Source organism: Euprymna scolopes, chromosome 5 (assembly GCF_053919585.1).
Source record: "Euprymna scolopes isolate OS-2025 chromosome 5, ASM5391958v1, whole genome shotgun sequence".
NCBI lineage: Eukaryota > Metazoa > Mollusca > Cephalopoda > Sepiida > Sepiolidae > Euprymna > Euprymna scolopes.
The window spans coordinates 18,471,271-18,491,200 of NC_136486.1; positions in this window are offsets into that span (position 1 = coordinate 18,471,271).

Here is a 19,930-nt window from a genome sequence, read left to right on the forward strand (position 1 = left end):
AGAGCAATATAAAAAATATAGGTAGCTAATATGCTGTAAAGTTAGTTTAAAGCACATGAAGGCCTGGTCATCTGATTTTAGTTTAGATTCCCTAGTCATGGGGAGGGTGTTATGAATATAGACTCCAAGTCCATGCATGTGTCTGTCAGACTCCTTACGACAAAGTGGAAGATAACCAGACATGTTAAAGATGTTAGAGGGGATGGAGGAGTACAAGTTAATTTCACTAAGTGCTAAGATATCCGAGGAGTTTACTAAGAGAAATGATTCTACATCCTAAGTTAGTTCTAAGTCCATGGATATTTGTAAATGCAAGCCTCAAGAGAGTAAATGTCTGGTTTGATCATTATTTCTGATTGAGCTGTCATTTCATTTTCAGTTTAGCATGAGGGGTGCTAGACAAAGTGGATGCACATAGCTACCATCATGCAACACAAGTATATCATCAGCTGACTCCTCATCCACAGAAACATGGCCTCGGAAATGCCCACCAGAAATGAGCACAGGGTCCCTTTCCATGCATGACAAGGTACTACAAACATCCTGATATTATACAACTGATGATAGAGCAGCCGCTCTAAGCATTACCAAAGAGTACGAGCTCCTGTACTGTCAGTCAGAAACAGCAGCCAGCAACTGTCAAACCATATAAATTAAGTATAAATTATTTCCTACTCAATGAATTTTTGGATATATTACTATTTTCGACATGACAAGTAAGTACTGTTGTTTTTGCTTAAAACAACATATTTTAAAAAATCGATCTGTCGACCCTATTTTAACAAGCACATATTAGTTATCGCTCTGCCTTAGCTAGCCTCTCTCTTGACTTATAATGATAGCAACTATATGTTTTGTGCCAATTTTCAATAAGTTAACTCACAACTACATTGTGTTGTTGATGATGTAGTAACAATTAACTAAGAAAAAAATAAGGTTAACTCCTATTTTAATCACCCAAGTTATTGACAATGAGATGCACTTGAGCAATTTTTAGGCATGATCCTGAAACAACTTTACAGTGTTTGTGCAGAATTCTCCCAATATAAAAAATAAAAAAAATTCTGTATTTACAGTTTTATTTTTATGAAGAAAATCAGTGTTTCTTAAGGTACAGTCAAGAAATTGTTTTTTTTAAATATGTTGTTATAAATCGATTTTTTAAATATATCGTTTTAAGCAAAAACAATATTATGTACTTAATTGTCATACCGAAAATAGTAATATATCCAAGAATTATGAAAAATTATCAAGTAGAAAACTATTTCTAGTTAAAAGTAATTTTTATGGAAAATTGGGTAAAATTGCAGTTTTCTTAGAATTTATAAAGTAGGGATAAGGAGGCTACATGCAGGGGACATAACTCTGAAACGAATATTTTAGATTACTTGTGTCATCGCTACAATATTTATTGCCATAGCAATAGACTTTCTTTTTTTTTTTTTACTAAAAACACAATAGCACTTGATGAATTTTCATAATTTTTGTATATATTACTATTTTCGGCATGACAATTAAGTATGTAATATTGTTTTACTTAAAACGATATATTTAAAAAAATCGATTTATTGACTATATCTTAACAAGCACCGGAAAATCATTTTTAAGCGAATTTAAGTTTTTCCAATGCCCCCTTCTGGTGTTAAGAATTGTTTTCTAAACTCAAGCAAACTTAAATTATTTTAAATTATCTCCCCTTTTCCTTCAATCTGTTTTTCAAATGGAGTTGCGAGATTAGTCATAAAATTTGATTTTATTTTAAAATAAAACTACTTGATCAGTTTACGTGATTTTTGGTGTATGATATTTTCTTTCTGTCATCATCATCATCATCATCGTCATCATCATCATCAGGACGGGGTCCTTGCCCGACCAATGTGACTCTTCCTCTCCAGAGTTTCCTATCTTCCATCAGCTGCCTCAGATCTTCAGGTTTACAGTTGCCATCATGTGCTATTTGCTGGATGTATGTGGATCTAGGCCGTCTTTTGCTTGTGCGTCTGTGTCATGGAGTCTATAGCAATACATCACTCACCAATTCATACTTGCTCCTCAGACAATGACTGGAAAAATGTAGGCGTCTTTTCCTGATGGTATTAGATATGGCATGTAGGTTGCCATAAAGTTGCTGTTTCGTGGGATGATTTTGCCAAGATATATTTAATATGGTTCATGGTATGTGGGTGTATGTATCATCTAGTTTTCTTTCCAATCTTTTGGTAAGTGTCCAGGCTGTAGCGCCGTAAACAAGGACAGACTTGCCCTGAAGAACTGCCTTTTCAGTTTGTTTGTTAGCCTTGAAATTCATACTGAACGCAGCCCATCCAATGCAGCCCATGCTTTTGAGATGAAAATTTCGATATCTCTCTCTGTGGAAACTATGTTGCTGCTCAGATATGTAAACTCAGCAATTTCTTTCAGTGTTGTTCCAACCAGAACCCTGATCTCTCCTTCCACATTGAAAGTCATAAACTTTCCATCACGAGTATGTATATCACATAGATTTTTCGTTATTTGTTGTTTTTAGTATGGGAGAAATTCTGGATAAGCGCCCTTACTTGTTTAAACAATGTCTTTGTAAAATAAATAATTCGATTAAAAACAGTAATTTATAGCAACTTGAATATCTGTGAAACATGAAACGAATGATTACTTTCAGCAAACATGAATCTCTAAGTGAAAAGTTGAAGGAGCCGGAAATGGAAATTGATCTCTCCTTTAGACAACCTGAATTTTACACACTAAAAAATTGGTTCATCTTATTTTAAATTTCATAATTTTTTTAGTTTTTAAATACATTTTGTAAAAAGTAAGTGCAACTACACTATAATAGTAAAAGTCGGAAAACGAAAAAAATCGATAAAAAAATTGTATCTACTGATTTTTTGTATCAATTTCAACTAAAAACAATAATATCTACTTAATTGGCATGTTAGAAGTATTTAAATATTATAGCATTATTTAAAAAAAATATAAGTTTTCCATCTTTCCATCTTTATCATAAAAAAAAACCCTTGCCGTATTTCTTTGGAAACACAAGGGAAGTAACCCAAGTATGCTAAAAACAAGGTAACTAACTTATATTTATGATTGTTAATGCACAATTTAATTTAAAAATTTGCAATAGTTACACACTATTTACCTCCCTTTTTGTTTTTTAGCCAAACATTTTATTTTTGCTAAGTTTTGCCAAAAAATATTTTCTTTAATAATTTTTTTCCATCTTATCGTTTTTCATAATGCTTAGATATACTCATTACTGTAACATAGCAATTAAATAGAAATCATTGGTTTGCCTTGAAATTCGATATTAAAACTATTGAATTTCACTATTATAGTGTAATTGCACCAAAAAGGATTTGTGAATTGAAAATATTTTTAGGTAAAAATTAATTCATATTCAAAAAGTTCAAAAAAGCGAGGTGACTCTAATTTGCTTTCTCGGTTACTTCAACATTTCAGTTTGCGAGCCATGTTTGCTAAAACAAGCATTGATTTAACGTCTCGCCAATACAATTTAATTTACCTTCAATTATTCTTTTTAATTGATTGTTGGTGCTTATGCAGAATAGTGGAATTTTGAAACAAACGCATTTCAGGTGAAAACTATTACATACCTATCATGTCGAAATTAGTATCAATTCCAAAAATCACGAAAAATGATACAGTTGAAGAATAATTACAAATAAAATGGAATTTATTGATGTATCAAGTTTTATTTTATGTTTTTAAAGTATCAAAATTGGAGATTTCTTAAAATCTTGCAATTTATGAGAAGCTGACTTATCTCCCTTGTGTTCCTTAAAATCTGCTATTAAAAAAATGAAAAACATCCTATCACTAGTCTTTACGAATTTTTCCGAAAAAAAAGAAAGATTTAGCACATCTTCTACAGAATCATTTTTCAAAAGTTTTAGAATTTATACTATACCAACTTTGATATTACGTGTAACTACGTGATAGTGTTCCTTTGAATTTTTTTTCTTTACATGAAATGAGTTTATTTCAAAATTCACTATTGTGTACAAGCACCGTTTACTACAACATAGGTTTCAAATTGAATTTTTATGCATGTAAATTCGATTGTAAAATATGAAAAAATGAAATGACAGGAGAGCTTTATAAAATACTAGCAGGGAGACCCTAACGTTGCCTGGGATGGAATAAGAATCTGTCAATGTTTTACCCTGCCATATTTTATTGTTGTCAAAATTGGTAAAATCGACCATTTTTCAATCAAATCAATGAATTGCTAGCTCTAGTTGGGAACCCACTGCAGTGCATCGGAGATAAGCTTCACATGCCTCTCCACAGTGAGTTAGTTAAAAATACATTGTAGTCTATATTGCACTGTGGAGAATCTATTGTTGATTTTATGAAATTATGAAATTATTTTTATATAATGCCTTGAATTAAAGTTGAAAATGAAAAAGTCAAGTGTCATGGTTCAGTTGTGCTTTAAACAGAAACATTCATTTCAAATGCGTCCCTGTCATATCAATAAGCCTACTGTTGATTTTATATGCCAGCCATTTCTGCTTGTGTGGCAATAAAACTTTTGAAATGTACTTGTGATGTTAGATTGTATAAGGCGTTAACTTTAGACAAAATAATCTTTTCCTTTTTCATCGGATTTTATCGAAGACATTCCAATACAAAACCTATCTAAGAACACTGTCAGGCACATAAAGTACATTTGTGTGAATTTTTTTGCAGTTAAATGGGCTGGTAAACAGCAAAACAAAATAAAATAAATACAATAAGCAAAAGTTCAGCTAGAATTCGTCACTGCCAATTTTCTCTCTCAACTTCCAGCATGTGTGTTCTCCCAACCACCTCTGCCAACAGGCATTTTATTAGAAAACTGACCCCATTCCATTTGCATATGTGTGCAGTGGAAGATGAGATCTAGTGAGATTCCACAAGACTACACCTTATAAATCCATGGCTGCCATCTGTAATTTCTGTTTCTCTCAGATCCCATCTGAAGGTGTATAACACGCATAATACACACACGCGTGCGGGTGCTTTCTTCTTTGATTATTACATCCAACTCTACATTTTTAAAAACTCAGTCCAGCCATTTAGGAGTCTGTAGGAAACTCTCTCTCTCTCTCTATCTATCTCTCTCTCTCTCTCACACACACACACATACACAGAAGCAAAGTTCCTTTCATATAATAGTAGAAATACAAATAAATTATCATGCACAAACTTCCTGTTTGTTGAATACTCTCATCATTGTTTGAATTATGACGGTTTCATAAGTAACTTAATTCACTTCCTTTTAAATGTTAATTAATGATGACTGAGGAGAAAGAATCCTGACTCACAAATCCAAGGTTTTGCTGACTGGGTTCAAGTCCTGCAACCATTAATAATCATGACGTCATACACTGATGATTGAATAAACATGAAACACTAAAGTCTGTTGGTATAAAAAATTATTAAAATTTCTTGAAAAAATGTTATAAATTACCTTATGTTTTACTCACTTTTGATTACTTTTTACCATTTTATCTTATTCCTTCATTCTCATTTCATACCTAAATGTCATTAAGCCAGTTTTTTCTATAGTTGCATTTTTGTATAATTCTGACCCTTCTACTCTTCTGATGAGAAGCATTTAACTTCGAAATGCAATGACCTTAAAAGTTTTTTAAAATTTTCCCTTTAACTTTTCCTTATTGTTCTGATGATATAATAAAGTTATATATAATATAATTCCTCATCTTTCATTTAATATTATTGTTTGCTCCTCTTAATAGTGTTGAGCTTTTCTTATCTGGATAAGTTTTGCTTTGTTAAAGATTTACTCTTTGATAACATAATTATATATATACTAGACGGACTTGTGGAAATTCCATAGCAGACTCTTTCATATGTAATATATTGATTTTGGCATTCTGTGGATGCTCAGCGTAAATGGAGCCGCCTTGATATTATTGTAGCTCTTTTGTTAAAACTTCAAAAGTATTTATCTAAACTAGCAGAGACGCCCAGCGTAGCCCGGTCATAAAGTACACTTAATTTTTGCAAATTTCATATATATTATTATAGAGTTAATGTTCTATCGATTTTTATATATTATAAAGTTGCGATTTCAAAAAATAAAAAAATATGTTCATTTGACTTGAGTGCATCAGCTTGAATCAAAACTGAAACCAAAACTTGTGAAAAAAATATATAAATAAAACAGAAGATGTATGTATGTGTCTATGTGAAAATATTTAACCAATAAACGCTTAAACTACTGGTCACATAACACTGAAATAAACAGGAGTAGTCATACACCAAGGAATCTTTGTTTGGATGGATGCAAGTTGAAATGCAAAATGTTCATTTCACCTTGCCAACACATTTCTATTACTTTTACGCATGCGCAAAATTCATTCATAGCTTGAAGTAATTTAATTTTAAATATTTCTTATCTATCTGTTCATAACTCAAACTGTAGGGAATTAGGCTGAAGTATCCGTGCCTAAATCAAAACGTAGATTCCATGAACAAAGCTTCTTTCTTAGAACTGCACGGCTGTGGAACTCTCTGCCACTTGCCTGTTTCCCCCCCAAATTCAACTTGGATGTCTTCAAGTCCAACACAAACAAATTCCTGATGAACTGCCCTCTTAAGTAATGACACATTATCTAATCCCCAATACTAACTATTACTACGATACTATCCCAGTGATTACTGTAAACACAATAACCCTTATCCCCGAGTGGCTCCTGGGCCTTGATAAGTGGTGACCCCCATGTAAAAAAAAAAAAAAAAAAGAAAAAATGCTTTGGTTTTGATTCTAGCTGATAATGCCCAAGTCATTTTTTTAAAAACATTTTAAAATCAATACTATATATTAGGTACAATATAATATTCAATAGAGAATTGGATCTGTAATAATAAATATGAAATCTGCATAAATTAAAATATATTTTAGCATATTTTACAACTGGGAAAAGCCGAGCCCCCATCCCCTCCTCGTCTTCCGAGTCTTTAAATAAAATACTAATAATGATAATTATGACTGCTATAATTCTTTGGAGCTAGTAGCAAAATATATCTTTTTTTCTGATCTTATCTGTCCTCGATCAGTGAAGAAATCCTACTAGACTGAGACGATTTTGATTTTTGTCCCAATCTAGTTAGATCTTGTGTGTGTGTGTGTGTGTGTGTGTGTGAGGGACGAGGAAAGATTTTCTCCACATAAAAAAAGACTTTGTGACTAACTTCGCTCTCATGGAGAAGTTACTTATTTCCTTCTTATGACGGGAGGATGTGATACAAGGGTTGGAAAGTAAAAGAGGAAGAGCACTGACCGGGGGGGGGGGCGATCAGGTCTTTGTTATTGTAGTGAAATTTGAAAATTGAAATATTAGATTTCAAGTGAAATGTTATTTACTGAATGTTGGGTTTGTATTACTGTACACATAGATTCGAAAAAGTTGTCAAAAAACAAATATATAACAAATAAATGTTATCAAAGGCAAGATAAGTTACTTTTCTACCAAACTGGATATATTTTTCGTGTTTTTAGTCAATGAAACATATTTATTAAGCTCGAAAAACATACAGTGTTTACCGATGTATTGGAAAATTCAAGATGGCGTCTGATTCTCTCTTTAACACGGTAAGTTTGGGAAAAGGTGTTATAAATAAAAAACTATACAAAATACTATTAAAAACCCGCCGAATATATGTCAACCTATGTCACGGTAACATATATTGAGCGAGTTTTTAACAGTATTTTATCTGGGTTTTTATTTATAACACCTTTTCCCAAACTTACCGTGTTAAAGAGAGAATAAGACGCCATCTTGAATTTTCCAATACATCGGTAAACACTGTATGTTTTTCGAGCTGAATAAACATGTTACATTGAATAAAAACACGAAAAATATATCCAGTTTGGTAGAAAAGTAACTTATCTTGCTTTTGATAACATTTATTTGTTATATATTTGTTTTTTGACAACTTTTTCGAATCTATGTGTACAGTAATACAAACCCGAAAATAATTTTTGAAAACAATTAGCAAAAATTGAGTTTTGCAAAAAAGCAGAGTTTGAATTGTAACAAAAAGATAAACATTTTCTGAAAAGTTAATTTTCATTAATTGTCTTCGAAAACTATTTTAGTAATTAATTTGGGTTTGTATTACAACCCTCAAAGGTACGAAAAAGTTGTCACAACCCAAATATATATCAAATAAATGTTTTCAAAAGCAAGATAAGTTACTTTTTTACTTATTTGGTTAAGTTTTTAGTGTTTTTATTTAATATAAAATGTGTATTTGGTTAAAAATATGTATTTGGTTATTTAGTGCTACTGGAGAACAAAAAAAAAATGGCCATGATGTCTTTGAAGTCTCGACAAAAACTTCAAAATAAGAAATTAAAAAAATGGTGGAAGAAACTCATCCACTAAATGTTACCGTGACATTCACTGGATGGGGTTCTTCCTTCATTTTGTCTTATTTCTTATTTTAAAGTGATTATCGAGACTTCAAAGATGAAAAGAAACACCACAGCTATTTTTTTTTTTGTTCTCTGGTAGCGTTCAATGTTTTTCGAATCGAATAAACATTTTACATTAAATAAAAACATTAAAACTTATTGAGTTAATAAAAGTAATGTATCTTGCCTTTAATTAACATTTATTTGTTATATATTTGCTTTTTAACAAGTTTTTCGTACCTTGGTTGATTTTAATACAAACCCATTAATATTCTACCTAAACGTTTTTTGTAATTTTTTTGATATTTTCATTACTGCGACATGACAATTTCAGTAGATACCATTGGTTTCACTTGAAGGGACACTTTGGTCCTACGCTATTTTTAAATAGTATTCTCAAGTTTAATTGAAGTTTTATATCTCTTTTTGGTAAACATGGAAAATTACTCAACCCTCGAAAATTCCTTAAAAATTACCACTTTTTCGGGAGCGCTGAAAGCGAAAATAACGTTTAAAATTACGGCAAACGAGTAGTTTCCAAGATATGAAGAAATGTTAGTTTTAAAAACGTGGGGATCACTTTTCTATAATAATTTAATGAAAAATGAGCACCCACTTTATGGCCACCGATTTTTTTGGGGGGGGGGGGCTTTCTTTCTACCCTCGGAAAATCCTTTAAAATTACCACTAACGTTTAAAATGCCAGGAAACAAGTAGTTTCCAAGATATGAAGAAATGCACTCACTTTATGTCCACCTCTTTTTGGGGATTTATGTTTTTCGTTGTTTTTTTTGTTTTGTTTTTTTGAGGGGGGGGGGTTATAGTTTTTAACATGCGCTCCTTCTGCAGTTTAATTACTTCTAATTAATGCGGCCACGGCCGCCACAACGCCCTCCACCAAATGTAAACAGAACTTTTTGTGAAATATCAAACGCTCGGTTAATGTCGGCGCGCGTTACTTACGTTAAAACGGTTAATTAAACTGCATAAGCACCTGTTAAAAAAAACTATACAAGTTCTATAATGGTATATCCCCCCTCGAAAACAAACCGGCAGCAAAAAAAGGTAGCCATAAAGTGAGTGCATTTCGTCATATCTTGGAAAGTTCCTGGAATTTTAAACGTTAGAGGTAATTTTAAAAGATTTTCCGAAGGTGGAAAGAAAGCCCCCCCCCCTCCAACAAAAGGTGGTCACAAAGCGGGTGCTCATTTTACGTTAAATTATTATACTATAATAATTTTTTGCCCGTACCTATATTATAGAAAAGTTATTTTACCACTTTTTTAAAACTAAAATTTCTTCATATCTTGGAAATTACTCGTTTTCCGTAATTTTAAACGTTATTTTCTTTTTCAGCGCCCCTGAAAACCTTCAAACGTGGTAATTTTAAAGGATTTTTCGAGGGTGGAGTAGAGTAGTGATTCTTCATATTTACCCCCCCCCTTTTAATTGTTAGGTGAAAGTACAGAATAGTGACAAAACACCTTCCTCTCCCCATGTTAAGAATGGCTTTATAATTAATAACGTTATTTCAGCACGGTTCAATAAATTCATAAGTACCCATGCCTGGGCAGTCCCGTCGGTATTCCCCGGTCAGGACACATCAGGCAGCAAGTAATAAATTTACTCCACCCCCAAAGAAGAGAGGCAAGACTTTGAGGGAGTTAACTACCTAGAACCAATCCTCAGCTGGACAGAGGGAAGGCCACCACCCCAGCCAATGTAAATAGGGATTTTCACGATAAAATTGTAAACAAAACTAGATTCGCATGTGAAGTATAAAGCTAGCTTCTGAGGTTACCTTTGCAACAGAAAATGAATTTAAAAAAAAATAAATAAAAAATAAGCGTACAAAATAACAAATGAGCTATTTTTTATAATTTTAATTAATAAGTGAATAAACATTTGAATTAAATCATATTTGGAATAATTATAAGCGTTTTATAAATTTAATACGAAAATAATATACCGAGTTTGAAAGAAGGGAAAGGAAAAAAAAAAAAACCTCTCAAATGCTGACAAGGGAAATAACTCTTCGTTCTTTAGATTTACCCATAATCCTTTGCGTTGAGCCCTTTCTCTTCCGGTTTCCATCCAAGGTATGTCAGACGTTTTCATATCTCCGAATTTTAAATCGAATTTCAATTTAATTTTTGCGTTCTGAATTTTGCCATCTATTCTTCATTTTTTTAAATAAGATGTTGATGTTTCAGATTATCTGATTATTTTGTCAGTAAGGTTCTTAAAACTATTTTTTATGTTTCCATGACGGATAAAAACCGATGAATTTTTACTTATTATTACAATGAATAACCAAACTCGAAATATACTCATCATAAAATATATAATTATATATACATATATATATTCAATATTTGTACAGGTGTTCTGATAAATTATATAGTTCATCTGAGATGAAAAATATATTCACTCTGAACATGTGATGGACGGTGAAATAATTTCGCTTATTACACGTGTTGGGTTGTCGCATATTCAATGTCTGATGTTCTTGGATATAAAATACATTTTACTCCCGAGAAACTGCATCTTTAAATGTCATATAAGTCAAGTACTGTGATAAAATTCTAATTCATTTGATGTATGCATAATTGAACATTTTTATACTTACTCATCACGACCATTTTTATTTTGATAATTTATAAAATAGATCTATTAACGTGCTTTTAAAGTTTTTATTGTCTGTAATTGTTCAAAGTTTATTTTCCAATTTAAAAAACTCTGAATATTTTTATTCCGAAAAACAAAACATTAATGCCAGCGAATTAAATGGACTTGCAATAATGTCAATCATGTGCGAAAATGTAATGTTCTACCAGTATTTTATTTCATTTTCGATCTTTAATTGATTATCAAAACTTCCGGTGCTAGTGCAGAGAGTGATCCGCGCTATTTTTTAAATCGTATTTGTAAGTTTAATTAAAGTTTTATATGTTTTTTTTTGGTTTGTATTACTGTACACATAGATTCGAAAAAGTTGTCAAAAAACAAATATATAACAAATAAATGTTATCAAAAGCAAGATAAGTTACTTTTCTACCAAACTGGATATATTTTTTGTGTTTTTATTCAATGTAACATACTATTAAAAACCCGCCGAATATATGTCAACCTATGTCACGGTAACATATATTGAGCGAGTTTTTAACAGTATTTTATCCGGTTTTTTATTTATAACCTCTTTTCTCACACTTACCGTGTTAAAGAGAGAATAAGACGCCATCTTGAATGTTCCAATACATCGGTAAACACTGTATGGTTTTCGAGCTGAATAAACATGTTACATTGAATAAAAACACGAAAAATATATCCAGTTTGGTAGAAAAGTAACTTATCTTGCCTTTGATAACATTTATTTGTTATATATTTTTTTATTCTTCAATTGTAAGGTTGAAGTATAGAATAGGTACAAAACACCTTCCCCTCCCCATGAAGAATGGCTTTTTAAATAACATTATTTACGTCCGGATCACTACTCTGCACTAGTACCAAACTACCTTTTATATACTGCCCAGTGGCAGCTTTTTTTCTTGTTCTAACTTAACAATCGACACTTAAGTAAATAAACGCTTTAAAATAAGTTAAAACAAACAAGTAGTTAAAAGAGTAACTTATCTTACCATTGGTGTTTTTTTATTTAATTTTTCGTTTTCTTGTCTACGAAAAAATGCCCAAATATATATTCAGATAGTACAAGTCCAGAATTGAACTTTTAACAATAATAAAAATCTGTAATATACCTACTCGTCAATGAACGAAAATGTCATATTCCAAAATTGATCGAGTAGTTTATTTTTTATTATTAACTAGGGAAATTAAGTGTTCTGAGGAAGTGAGAAGTGTTTTGCTGTTGCCATATTTAAAATTTATCACTGGTTCTCTCCCCTGAGCCGCTCCAGAAGATCATAAGCCTTGTAATGGCTACAGTTTACTATTATTAATCGTTAAAAATCTGTAAAAAAAAAATATATATATATATATATCACAGAACGAAAATGCTATAGTCCAAAAATCAAGTAAATCGATTAAGTATTTTTCTTAAGAAAAATACTTAATCGATTTACTTGATTTTTGGACTATAGCATTTTCGTTCTGTGACTTTCTTTTTAATTAGGCTGAACCTTTTTGTTATGTAAATAAAATGGCTTGATTTCCTATTTACATTTCTTGGTTTGGTATTTTACCATAACAATTACCGTTAAATTGATGACTTTCACAAGTTTTCGAGTATGCTGAAAACGACCATCACATTTTAGTTTTCTTGATATTAAGAGATTATACAATGTAATTCCTCATGTTTTCACTGGCGGTCGTTTTTTTTCTCAACTGGACAAGTACTGATGCGGCGCATCAGTGATGCGCATGTGTTATAAAACCATTCCCTATGGTAAGAATGGCGACGGTCACTAATTGATACGCTGAAAAACTTTTCGTATCCAAAAAATTACTCGTCCGTCTGCCCCAAATTGATATTCGTTTTCAGCATACCCGAATATCTTAGTTACTTGGGATTGCCTATGCTTCTGAATCGGCGATTCAGGAGCATAGGCAATCCCAAGTAAATTCAGTGAATCGCCACAACTTGATTATAAAAACTGTACTTATTCAAAATAAATCCAAACGGAAATTAAAAGTAATAAAAAATACAGAAGTCCGTACAATGTACGTAACGGAACGTAGATTAAATATTCCGAAAATTACGTAATTTGGTACTCATGCAGAGAGTGATCCATGCTGAAATAATATGGGGGGGGGTTGTTTTGTACCTATTTTTTAAAAAAATCATAAAACTTTAATTAAACGTAGAAATACGATTAAAAAAAAAAAAAAACGCGGATCCAGTGGATCCACTCTAGTGCATTAGCACCCGTAATTTAAGTAGTTTTTTTTTTTTTTTTTTTTTTTTTTTTCTCGAGAAAATTCAACTTTAAACTTAACTTGGTTTCAGTGAAGAAGAAAAATTAGCGGCCATAGTAGAATAAAACCGAACAAGAGTAGACATTTTTATTAATAAACAAATGGCTGCGAATCGCTAAAAAGCATAAAATTTGCTTTTCTTCATTTGGTTTTGTTTTACAATCCAGGTGTACGAAAAAGTGGTTACAAAATCAATTGTTTAACATATCGATTTGTTAAATATGTAGTTTTATGCTAAAACAATACTTAATTGTGTTGAAAATAGTAATATATCTAAAAAATTACGAAAACTGCTATTGTGTTTTTAGAGTTAAAAAAATGGGGGGGGGGGTATTTGTGGCCTGGTAGACCAACCCACAGTCACCTTTTAAAAACTTATTTTCTTTAGGTTTTCGGGCGTGCTGAAAACAAATATTGCGTTTAAAATTAGGGCCGGTAACTAGTTTTCACGATATTGCAAACATACTTTTCCGCATGTTTCATATCATGTGGCGGCCATATTTGTTTTTGACGCACGCGCGCAGAAACGGTAAACACTGTTTTTCGAACCTAGTAAAACATTTTACATTAAATATAAACACTAACACTTATCCAGTCAGGTAGAAAAGTAACTTATCTTGCTCTTGATAACATATATTTGTTATATTTTTGTTTTGACAACTTTTTCGAGTCTATGTATAGTAAAACAACCCCAAAATTATTTTTAAAAAAATAATTTAATTTTTAAACGAAAAGATCAATTGGGTAAAATTGTCGGTATTTTTTTTTTACATCAAGTCCAACTCGCCGTTCACATTCGAAATGTTTATAAATTTTCGGGTATGCTGACAACGAACAGCTTTCGGAGTAAACACCCCTAACCTATCATGTTAAGAACGGCTTTCGGAATACACTCCCATGTTAAGAACGACTTGTAATTTCATTACACACCCCACCCCCGTTTCTGCATAAACAAATATGGCTGCCATGTATATTACTACATGAAAAGGCTGACTGGGAAGCCATCAGAGACGCCCCATGGGGAAATATTTTTTCTCTTCCTGCTGAACAGTGTGCAACCGAGACCACTGAATGGTTCAAAACTGCAATCGAAGCGCATGTTCCCATGCGGAAATTCTATAGCAAGCCCCACTCTCCCCAATGGTTTACTTCGGCTTGCGCAACTGCCATTGTCCAAAGGCAGCATGCATTCCGCAGGTTTAACCGACATAAGTCCAGTTCAAACAGACAGAAGTACATAGAAGCTAGAAGTAACGTTAAGAAAGAAATAGCAACAGCTAAGAGGGAATTTACGGAAACCACTAAAAAACGCATCGAAGCACAAAAACTAGGAACTCGTGACTTCTGGAAAATCTACAACAGTGTAGTAAATAATGGGCAATCAACAATTCCTCCACTAACCAACAATCACGAGGTTGTTTGCTCAGCAACCGAGAAAGCTAACATGCTTGCCAGTCGGTTTGCCTCAAACTCCACACTGGACCCTCTAAACCACCCCCTACCTCAATTTCCTATGCGGACAGACGCCACGCTTGACGATCTAATAATCACCCCTGCTCAGGTGCATGCTATCATAAAAAACCTTGACACTTCAAAAGCATGTGGACCCGACCTCATCCCAGCTGTGCTATTAAAAAAGTGCTCAGCCGAAGTAGCTCCAATTCTCTCCAAACTCTACAACAAATGCCTTAATGAATCTTGCTTTCTGGGCTGTTAGAAAACTGCTTCTGTGGTACCAGTATTCAAGAATTCTGGCGAAAGAACTGACCCATTAAATTATCGCCCCATTAGCCTCCTCGCACTTTTTGCCAAAATATTTGAAACCTTAATTAACCATGCTCTAGTCCAGCACCTTACAGATGCTAAAGTTCTGACCGACCAACAATATGGATTTAGACAAGCCCGTTCCACGGCAGACATCCTCACTGTAATCTCTGAACGCATATACCATTCACTGGACAAAGCGGGAGAGGGCAGAGCGGTAGCTCTAGATATATCCAAGGCTTTTGACAGGGTATGGCATGAGGGTCTCCTCAGGAAGATTAGATCATACGGTATCACTGGTAGAATACTTAACATAATTAAATCCTTCTTAGATAAGAGAAAAATCCAGGTTGTCCTCGACGGTCGTACATCTAAACAATATGATATAAATGCGGGAGTGCCCCAGGGATCTATCCTTGGACCTCTGCTGTTCCTGATATTCATAAATGACCTCCCTGACAAAATTGCCTCTGAGATGGGTATATATGCTGATGACACCACACTCTATAGCAGGCACGACAGGAAAACAAATGAGCATATATCTAAAGTAAAGTAATGGCAGAAACACTAAAAAGGATGACCTCCAATCAGTAGTGGAATGGGGACAAAAATGGATGGTCACGTTCAATGCCGCCAAGACAAAACTGGTTTCATTCAATAATTACAAGAAACCTTCTCTACCACCTATAGCAATGGCCAACGACTCTTTATCTGAGAGTACGTCTCTCAAGCTCCTTGGCCTAACGTTCACAGGAAACATGAGCTGGAACAATTACATCGAGAGCATTGCCAGGGCCGCTGCGAGGAAGGTAGGCTCTCTCTACCGTGCTAGAAAACTTCTAACACCCGAAAGTATCCTGTACCTCTATAAGGCCACTATTCGCCCATGTATGGAGTATTGCTGTCATATTTGGGCTGGTGCATCTCCTACTAGTCTCTCGCTCCTTGACAGGGTTCAAAAGAGAGTCGCAAATCTGATAGGCCCTAAACTGGCATCTAAACTTCAGCCTCTGTCCCATCGTCGAAACGTTGCATCCCTCTGCCTGTTCTACAAGTATTATAATGGTGAATGCTCTGATGAACTGCAAGCACTTGTGCCCCCACGACGTAAACACCCTCGACAGACCCGACAAGCTGCAAAATCCCACCCCCACACTGTAGAGATCCCTAGATGTAAAAGATCTTTCTACTCCAGTAGTTTCTTCCCCAGAACTGCTAGACTCTGGAATTCCATTCCAGGTCACTGCTTCCCCAACTGTACTGACATGCATAAGTTCAAGTGCAACGTGAACCAACATCTCGCTGCCCAAATCGCTACATAGTACCCCAATAGATGTTTCCCCTGATAGTAGCCTCCTACACCAAAGTGGCAATGTGCCTTGTTTGGGGTGAAAATGTAAGAAGAAAAAAAATAAATAAAAAAGAAACGTGCGGAAAAGTATGTTTGCAATATCGTGAAAATTAGTTGCCGGTCCCAATTTTATATGCGATATTCGTTTTTAGCACACCCAAAAGTTTTTAAAGGTAGGTTGTGTGTTGGTCTGTGTACGACAATGGCCATCACTTATAAGGAATTATATTAATATCCGGAAAACTATTTCCAGAAAATTAAAATGCTATATTCGTTCTCAGCACACCCGAAAACAAGTTTAAGGTAGGTTTTGTGTTGGTCTACCAGGCCATAATGACCCATTTTATGTTGCCCCCCCCCCCTCCACACACACACAAAAAAAAAAAAAAACAGTGGGTGCTCATTTTATGTTAAATTAATATAGAAAAATCATCTTCCACTTTTTGAAACTATAATTTCTTTATATTTTGGAAACTACTTGTTTCCTGAAATTGTAAACATTATTTTCGTTTTCAGCATCTTCCGAAAGCCTATAACAGTAGTAATTTTAAAGGATTATTTTTAGGGTTGAAATTGCTGGACTAGGTGTATCAGAAAGTGACCATTAAAAATGATCAGAACTTTAATAATTCAACTTACTATTTTTCGAAGCTTATAACTACTTGAAAAATGTAATTCAAACCCTAATTTTTTTTTCAATTAAAGGAACAAAGACCAAATTTAAAAAATAACAGGTTTAATAGCAAATTATGCAATATTTTTTTTTTAAGCGGTTTTCTTTAAAAAAAAAAAAAAGAAAAGAAAAAGAAAATCAACATTTTGACTTGCTTATAAATATATGTATCTATAGATATAAAAGCGAAAATGTATGTTTGTATGTCTCGCAAAAACTTTCGACACGGGTCACGGATTTTCACGAGATTGGTATCATTTTTAAAGTTCCAACCTTCGCCCGACAAATATCGAAAAATTGGCCAAAACATTTATTTCTTCATCCTAAAATCATCAGTTTTCTACAGGGAGGGGTCAGCAAAAACCGTCCTCTCATGGCAAGTTCGCTTCTATGCATGCGCAAATGACGTCGGAACATGATTTAGTTTAAATATTAAAAAAAAAACGACCTATTTTGTCAACGTCGTCTTAGCTTAGTTCATTAGAGCGTGGCCTCATTATCTAAAGGTTTTGGGTTCGAATCGTGGTGTGAGATGACTTTTTTTTTTTTTTTTTCAATTTTTAAAGGTTTAATATTGAAACAGGGTTATTTAAGCCATTTTTCACGCTTTATGTTTTTTTTTTTTTTTTTTTTCCAGCTTTTTTAAAGAAGTTTTAACGTTCGTTTTTCTGGGGGGGGGGGGGTCCCATCACATTCGTGTTTTCTTTTTGTTTTTCCGATTTTTACATTTAACATTGTTCGTTTGCCTTACGTTAGTTTTTTTGTTTGTTTTTTCGATTTTTTAAAGTTTTAACATTTATTTTATACTAGCGGGGGTACCCAGCGTTGCCCCGGTGTTTGGAGGTGTGTGTGGTGTTAAATAAAAAAGAACGGGGTGGGGGGTAGGATCGAACCTGAAGCCCTGAGGCGAAGTTTGAAAATAAAATCGGCCAGCCAGAATGAGTTAGTGAAAGATGTTTGAATTTATTTAAGAACCAAATTGACAGGTGCGTGCCCGGAAGTCGTCGAGCGTTACGACGACGACGTAGGTTTGTTTGTTATAAGCAAAGTAAAAAAAAGAAACTGTTTTAATTAAGGGGGGGGGGCAATCAAAACATTGAGAAAAAAACTAACGTAAGGCAAACGAACAATGAAAACAGAAAACGAACACGTGAAAAATGGCTTAAATAAGCCTGTTTCGATATTAAAATTTAAAAAATCAGTGGGTACCCGGGTGTTTTTGGGTATGTGGTCGGGGGTGGATAAGTGAGGTTAAAAAAAAACAAAAAAACAAACGAATGTTATGTGAAAAATGGCTTAAATAACACTGGTTCAATATTTAAATTAAAAAAAAAAAAAAAAAAAAGAAGACATCTCACACCACGATTCGAACCCAAAACGTTTAGATAATGAACCAACGTGCTAATCAATTGACCTAACGCGACGTACATGAAATTTGTTCAGTTTTTCAACTATTTAAAGTAAATCACGTCATGATGTCATCTGACGCATGTGTAGAACCGCTCGTCACGAGGAGACCGTTTTTGTTGACCCCCACTCCACCCTTGTCGAAAATTGTCTATTTTGGGGTGAAAAAAATTAACGTTTTGGGCCAATTTTTCGAGCGAAGGATGGGGCTTCTATATGATACCGAGTTTGTGAATTTTCGCCGTGTCTGTCGAAAGTTTTTAGCAGACACACAAACATACACACATACATTTTCGCTTTTATATATAGATAAAATATTTAATAATTTACTATTTAATAATATTTACTTCACTTATTCTTATGTTTTGATTAACACCCCTCCCCGCCCGAGCACACACCTCTAAACACCCGGGCAACGCTAGTCTATATATATAAAAGCGAATATGTATTTGTGCCTGCTAAAAACCTTTGACAGACTGAACAAAAAATGACAAACTTGGTCTCATATGAAAGCCCCATCCTTTGCCCGACAAATATCGAAAAATTGGCCAAAAACGTTAATTTTTTCACCCTGAAATCAACACTTTTCTACAGGGTTGGGGGTCGTCAAAAACCGTCCTCTCATGATGAGATTGGTTCTACGCATGCGTCAGATGACATCATAACCTGATCTGGTTTGAATATTTGAAGAACTGACACAATTTCATGTACTTCGTGTTAGCTCACTTGGTTAGAGCGTTGGGTCATTATCTAAAGGTTTTGGGTTCGAATCGTGGTGTGAGATTTTTTAATTTTAATATTGAAGCAGGGTTATTAAGCCATTTTTTACGTAACTTTTGTTTTTTTACTTCGCTTATTCTTCGGTTTCTCAAATTTTTAATAGAATTTGAAATTTAAAATTTCCCAAAACCACATCCTTCACTGCCATTTTTTGTCTTGATCACTAAAACAATATTTTTGGTAAATATTACCTTATGCTACAACAGAACACCAACCACATATTCGGCATCTTATGGAAAAATGATTAATTAAACTGCAGGAGCACCTGTTAAACTACACAAGTTCTATAATTGAAAAAAAATGTTTTTGTAAACTTATGAAAACTTTTTTAGATCATTGAAAAAGCATTAAAAACTGTCATAATAAAAATTAACCACATTTTGTATTTTAAAAAAAAAAAAAAAAATTTTTTTTTTTTTTTAAACTTTATTTCAAATGTCCGCTAAAAAGATTCCTCTGTGATATAAGTCACTTCATTACGCACGTGAATGCATCATGTAAGAAAACAGTAGTGAAGGCAGTGAAATTGCATAAAATAGTTCCAGGGGTTCTTACCATGCAAATGGTA